This window comes from Cibotium barometz, chromosome 55 (assembly GCF_041138505.1).
Source record: "Cibotium barometz isolate CiBa-2024 chromosome 55, ASM4113850v1, whole genome shotgun sequence".
In the NCBI taxonomy this organism is placed as follows: Eukaryota; Viridiplantae; Streptophyta; class Polypodiopsida; order Cyatheales; family Cibotiaceae; genus Cibotium; species Cibotium barometz.
The window spans coordinates 33,414,601-33,420,340 of record NC_141100.1 but is presented as its reverse complement, the minus strand read 5'-3'; positions in this window follow the sequence as shown (position 1 = coordinate 33,420,340).

Below are 5,740 nucleotides of genomic sequence, written 5' to 3'. Positions count from 1 at the left end.
ATTATGCATTAAACTTGTGCTTAATGTTTTATTGCATTATGGCTTAAGCTTAATGCATTATGCAATTATGTAATAAATTTATGCTTAATGCATTATTGCATAAGCTTTATCCTTATTACATTATGCATTCATGCTTTCAGCTTATGCACATTACGTATTATGCATCAATGCATTAAGTGTATGCTTAATGTAATATTACATAATGCATAATGCACTACCCGCAGCAGTGGAGGCGTGAAGGAGACGTGAAGCAAAAGAAGGCCGGCAGCAGCGAGAAGGCGACGGAGAGGAGCTGGCGAAGCTGACTGGCTGCAAGCTGGCGAAGGAGTAGGCGCAGCAGAGAGGGAAGAAGAAGTGGCAGCTGAGGCGACTGTAGCTGAGTAGCAGAGGCGGAGGTGTGGAAAAGAAGGCGCTGTAGACAGCGGGGGCAGAAGGCGAGAAGGCGAAAGCACCCGCAACAGAAGAAGTGGCCGGTGTAGAAGCAAAGGGAAGCGGAGGTGCGGTGGCTGCAGCTGTGAGAGGAACCAGAAGGCAAGACGGCGAGCGCGCACAGGCCGTAGAGGCAGAGCGAGCGGAGGACCAGGCAGACAAGCCAGAGCCAGAAGCCGAGGGTGAGTTGGAGCCAGAAGCTCCAGAGAGAGCAAGGGGAGGAGAGGCCGAAGCCGGCAGAGCTGAGAGCGAAGGCGGTGGTGAAGTGGCCGGCGGGCGGCGAAGGAGCAGCAGAGAAATCCGGAAGCGATAAGGTGCCAAAGATAAGGTTAGTATTTTTTTTATTTTTTATTTTTTATTATCCTATGAGGAGACCCGGGGCTATTAGAGAATCTAGGGGAGAAGAAAGACCACGAGCAAATGGATATGTATCTCCAAGAGAACCCCATAGACCAAGTGAACTGACATTTGAAGAGCCTAGATTTAGAGGCCGAGACTCATATAGGAGACATGACGATGAATATTCTAGAAAAGTGAGATCATCTGCGCTGCAAAAGCTTGTCAAGAAGTATGACGGATCCGGTGACCCATATGACCATATAGCAGCTTTTAAGCAAGCTATACATGCGAAGCAAGTCACGGATATGCATACACAAATCGAAGGATTTGGCTTGACGCTAGAGAGTAAGTTTTTATCATGGTTTCAGACTTTAGAGCCTGAGGCAAAGCGATCTTTCAATGGGCTGGAAAAGAGCTTTATAGCTGCATTTTCAAAAATGGGAATTAAGCACAATGCGATAGCTCAAATTTACGCTTTTAAGCAAAAAGATCAAGAATCCGTGCGAGATTGTGTAAATAGGCTAAAGTAGTACATCAATCGATGCCCTGACGATGAGAAGCCAAGCCAAGGAAGATTAATTTCTATCTTCCTGGAAGGCTTACGAAACAAGACGCTTCACGCTCACTTGTACGCAAAGAAGCATGTCATCTTCAATGAGTGTTGCATGGATGCCATGGATTATGATGATAACTTTGACATGACTGGCATGGGAAACCAAGATAGTCATCCGGATGATAAACATAGCTCTAGGAAGGGCTCTGACTCTAGTGTGCCATTGGTTAATCCAGATCAGATTGCCGAGATAGTATTGAAAAAGATGGGGCAATACTACAGATCTTCCTACCGATACCAATGCAGACGAGTCAAAACCATTGACTACCGCGGATTTTGGAGATGAAATTCCTGAAATAGAGGAAGCAGTAGCAAGGGAGATGTGGGAAGCAGTGCAAAAACAAGTTGAGGATCTAGCATCTTCTGACAAGTCACCACCGTTATCTATAGTAGAATTCTCGAATCAAAGGGTTCAAGAATTAGATGCTTTATCTCTACCAGATGATGCTCAAACTTTTGTCTCTGCTCGGAGCAACAAGCTCACATGCAACACTGCCCTCATATTTAGGACTGTACGAAGCACATAGCCAAATCATGCGAGTACCATCAATGACACGATAACCTCATCAGGAACGAGACATAGGGAGTTTGCAAGCTTTAATGTCGGCACTAGTTACATGTACCATTCCACTCGCAGAGTTCTTAAAGCTTAGGCCAAGATTGTGGGGAGAAGTGGCTACACAATTAACTGAGCAAGGTTTGTGGAACCATAACATCCAGGTTAAGGAGTTGTTGAAGGCAAAGGCTTCTGAGCTAATGCTTAAGCAAACAATTCCGGTTCCTGTGAACAAAGTTGGCAAGCATTGTGAGGACGATGAAGAAAATACTACGCTTCCTATGGAGATCAACAAGATTGAATCTATAGCTATTCTAGATAGCGGAGCAGGGGTGAGTATAGCAACAAAAACTGTATGGGAAATGTGGGAAAAACCTGCAATTAGAAGTACAAGGATGAGTTTGCAATTGGCAGACGAAAATCTAGAGAGTCCCATAGGATTGCTTGAGAACGTTATGGTCAAGTCATGTGGCATTGAGTACGGACATACCTTTGCTATCGTAGACTTTGGCAAGAACACAAATTACGAAGTGATCCTAGGAAGGCCATTCATGCGCCAATTCAAAATGATTCAAGACTGGGGTTACAATTACTTGTACCTCAGACATGAGAATGTAACCACGAGGGTGAATCTGAAAAACCACGCTTATCGAGATGTGACGCACTCTCCTGTGGATGAGTTTGATTCCGCTTCTTCAAAAGCATCGGGAGCAACTATGTCTAAAGGAAGAGCTGATCTATGGATCTGTGGAGCATCTTGTCGAGACTTGCAACCTGGAAATGTTACCATAGACAGAAGTGTGATGGATGAGGCGTATATCCCTATACCTTTTCCTGAGAACTTGATAGATCCCTTAGAATGGAACCATGTTTTAGCTACCATAGACACTTGTGCATTGCCAAGGCAAACACAGTTCTGTGATCCAGATGGGTATGACATTATTCCTGTAAGAATGCTAAGACCAATCTATGCAGAGGAACCTCAAGAAACCCCTAGGTATGCAAACAAATCATTATTGCTAGGAGATATGGTATCTGAATCAAGTGCTTCGGCACTCCCATCTTTTCAAAAGGTGGAAACCATCCCTACTGTGATAGAGACATCCTCAAAAGATCCAATGATTTGGGTGAATAATGACAATGACAATACTTAAGGATGTCATGTGCCAACATCTCTCTTATATGCACAAGGCTACGGAAGGGGACAAGCACTTAGAATTCAAATCTGGTTACCTAAAGCAACTCGCAAGCCAAGACCCAATGCTGCTAAGGAACATCCAAGGAATACAAAGCTAAAGAGGAGGTTCACCAAAACCAGCAGTTCCACCTCCAACAAGACCAATCAACAACGGTGGATCCCGAAGAAGGTTCTGCAAGCACAAGGCTACTACGAGGGTGCTACTACCTTTTGGCTACCAAAAAAGAATGCAGGGACTACTACAGCAAAACATAATTATGTTCCTGAATCTACTCAAGAACAAAAGCAGTTAATACCACCTCACTTACAGAAACGAAATCAATACTGGAAACCATGCCTTACCAAGCCTAAAAGAGTCCAGGTGGAAACACAAGCTGAGGCGTCAATCGGACATCATCAGAAGGTCTGGAACAGGAAGGGATACTCCAAACTGACATGGGAAGAAAAAGGCAAGTGGGTACCTTTACTCACTTCTATCTCAGAGGCAACACATCAGAAGGAGGATATTGCAACCGAGTCAAGTTCAGAGTCTATTCCTCAAAACACAAGCAATGTCAAAGTTTGTCTTACAAAGCCGACAACTTTCAATCAGGCTCCTACACAAGTAGACTCCCTGACTATCAGGGAAAGAGCGTTCTTCCTACAACTCCAACTATTTGGAATGTCATCGGTATTCTACTCTTTCCCTAATCAAATTACATTACCAGCCATAAGTCTACAGGCATAGGTGTTAGAGTTGGGCACTCTGAAGACCCAAGAAAATTTTGAAAGCCAATGGGATGGCAGGAACACAGCTGCCATATGGGTGCCAAAGCTCAGAAGTGTTCAAACATCTCCATTCACACCTCCTCTTATTTGTCCCAATGCATTTCCTATGCCTATCACTAAAATCTGAGAATGCAGACATACATCCACCCCCAGTGCAAGACTAGCACTTGTACTCTCTTAATAAGAACTAGAAGCCAGGGCACTTTTTCCCATTGGGTTTTTTCGCTCGGTCAAATCCGGTGTTTAGCACCAATGGTTTTTTTTATCTTTTTAATTTTCTTTCTGTTTAGTTTGTTTTGTCGGAATAAAACAGATACAAGCACCAAACTACATCTTCCGCTTCAGTACCGCAACTGACAGTCATACAATCAAGTGCAAACAATTCTTCAACAACCAGCGCCTTAACAGAAACAGGTGAACTCATGCCAATCTCAAGTGTTTTCTGTATTTTTCTTGTGGCTTGATTGTTTATAAATTTCACTTTACTAAGCATGGCAATATGCATCTCCTTTGGTCTAGAGTAGGGATAGCATTTTAGTAGCTTTAGACTTGATAGTGTAAGTTTGACCGTAATTGTTTTTACCTGTTTAGCAATACAAAGTAATTAGTGTTTTGTGCTAAAGGTAAAGTTCCAGACCTAGGACAAAGAGACTAAATTAATCATAGGACCGTCAGTGGATATCTTTCCCTTACTAGGACATTGCTTAGGGACAATCTAATAAACCTTCCATAACAAAAATTGGCATGACAAAAATAAAAGAAAAGTGTATATGTTTGTGGCCTATTGCCTTGTTATTCATGGTAGGCGAGGGAGGTCTATACCTTTCCCAGACCAATGCCTTGTGTAGCAAGGAATAGCCATACCGCGGGTGCGCAAACATACTCTTGAAGAAAGCCCTGTCCAAAAAAAAAGGACAGAAAGGCACCAAGAGAAATGCTTGTCTAATCCAGGATGGTCGCCGTTGTGCTTAAAATAATAAACCTTAACACTAAGAAATATCGAGTCTGCCAATACATAATTATGTTAGATTTATTAGTGTTGAACCGACATCTTTGACTTAGCATAGGCTAGGTATACTACTTGATAGTCCCTCGATTAACTGTTGTCTTTTGCCTTCTAGGAAAAGAACAATACATTTGGCATAAAACATTCTTTACTTTAGTTAGCTGCAGGTAGTAATTATTAAGGCTTGAACAAACCTATTCAATCTCTACACTGCTTTAATGTTTCCTTCCTCTAGCTAATTGGATGTTTATTGCCATGTCTTATTTAGTAAAATTGCTTGTTTCGTTATTGTCTGTCAGTACTTTTGCTTTCAAAAAAAAAAAAGAACACACAAACCACCTATCAATTTGCTTGCAGGTACACACTGGAGATGCTACTCTTCCTTGGCATCTACGCGCTCGAGGATGTGTGCAAAATAGGAAGGGGGGAATGTTGCGTGAGGAGTGGTGATCAATGCAAGGATGCAACAAAAAGATGCAAGTAGGAAAACAAGAGACTTGACATTCTTATTTAGTGCTCTTGTAAAAAGTTCCAAGTTGTAGGTGAGTGTGGGAGTGGGCTTGAGAATAATCCCACATGGGAAGTTTTGGGAGTTTTAGGAGTTTTAGTATAAAAAGTGGCTCATTTGAGAGCTTATGGACACATTGGGCTACACTCATGCTTGAGCTCTCTTGAGACTAGCTCTCCCTCTTGTTCATAGAGGTGCAAGCTCTTCTCTCCCCCCATCTACATTATTGTATGAGCAATGCTCTTCTATTTCAATGCAATGAGATGATGTTTTTCTCTCTTCTCATCTCTATTCTCTAGTGTGCATGCTTCTTTGTTGATGCT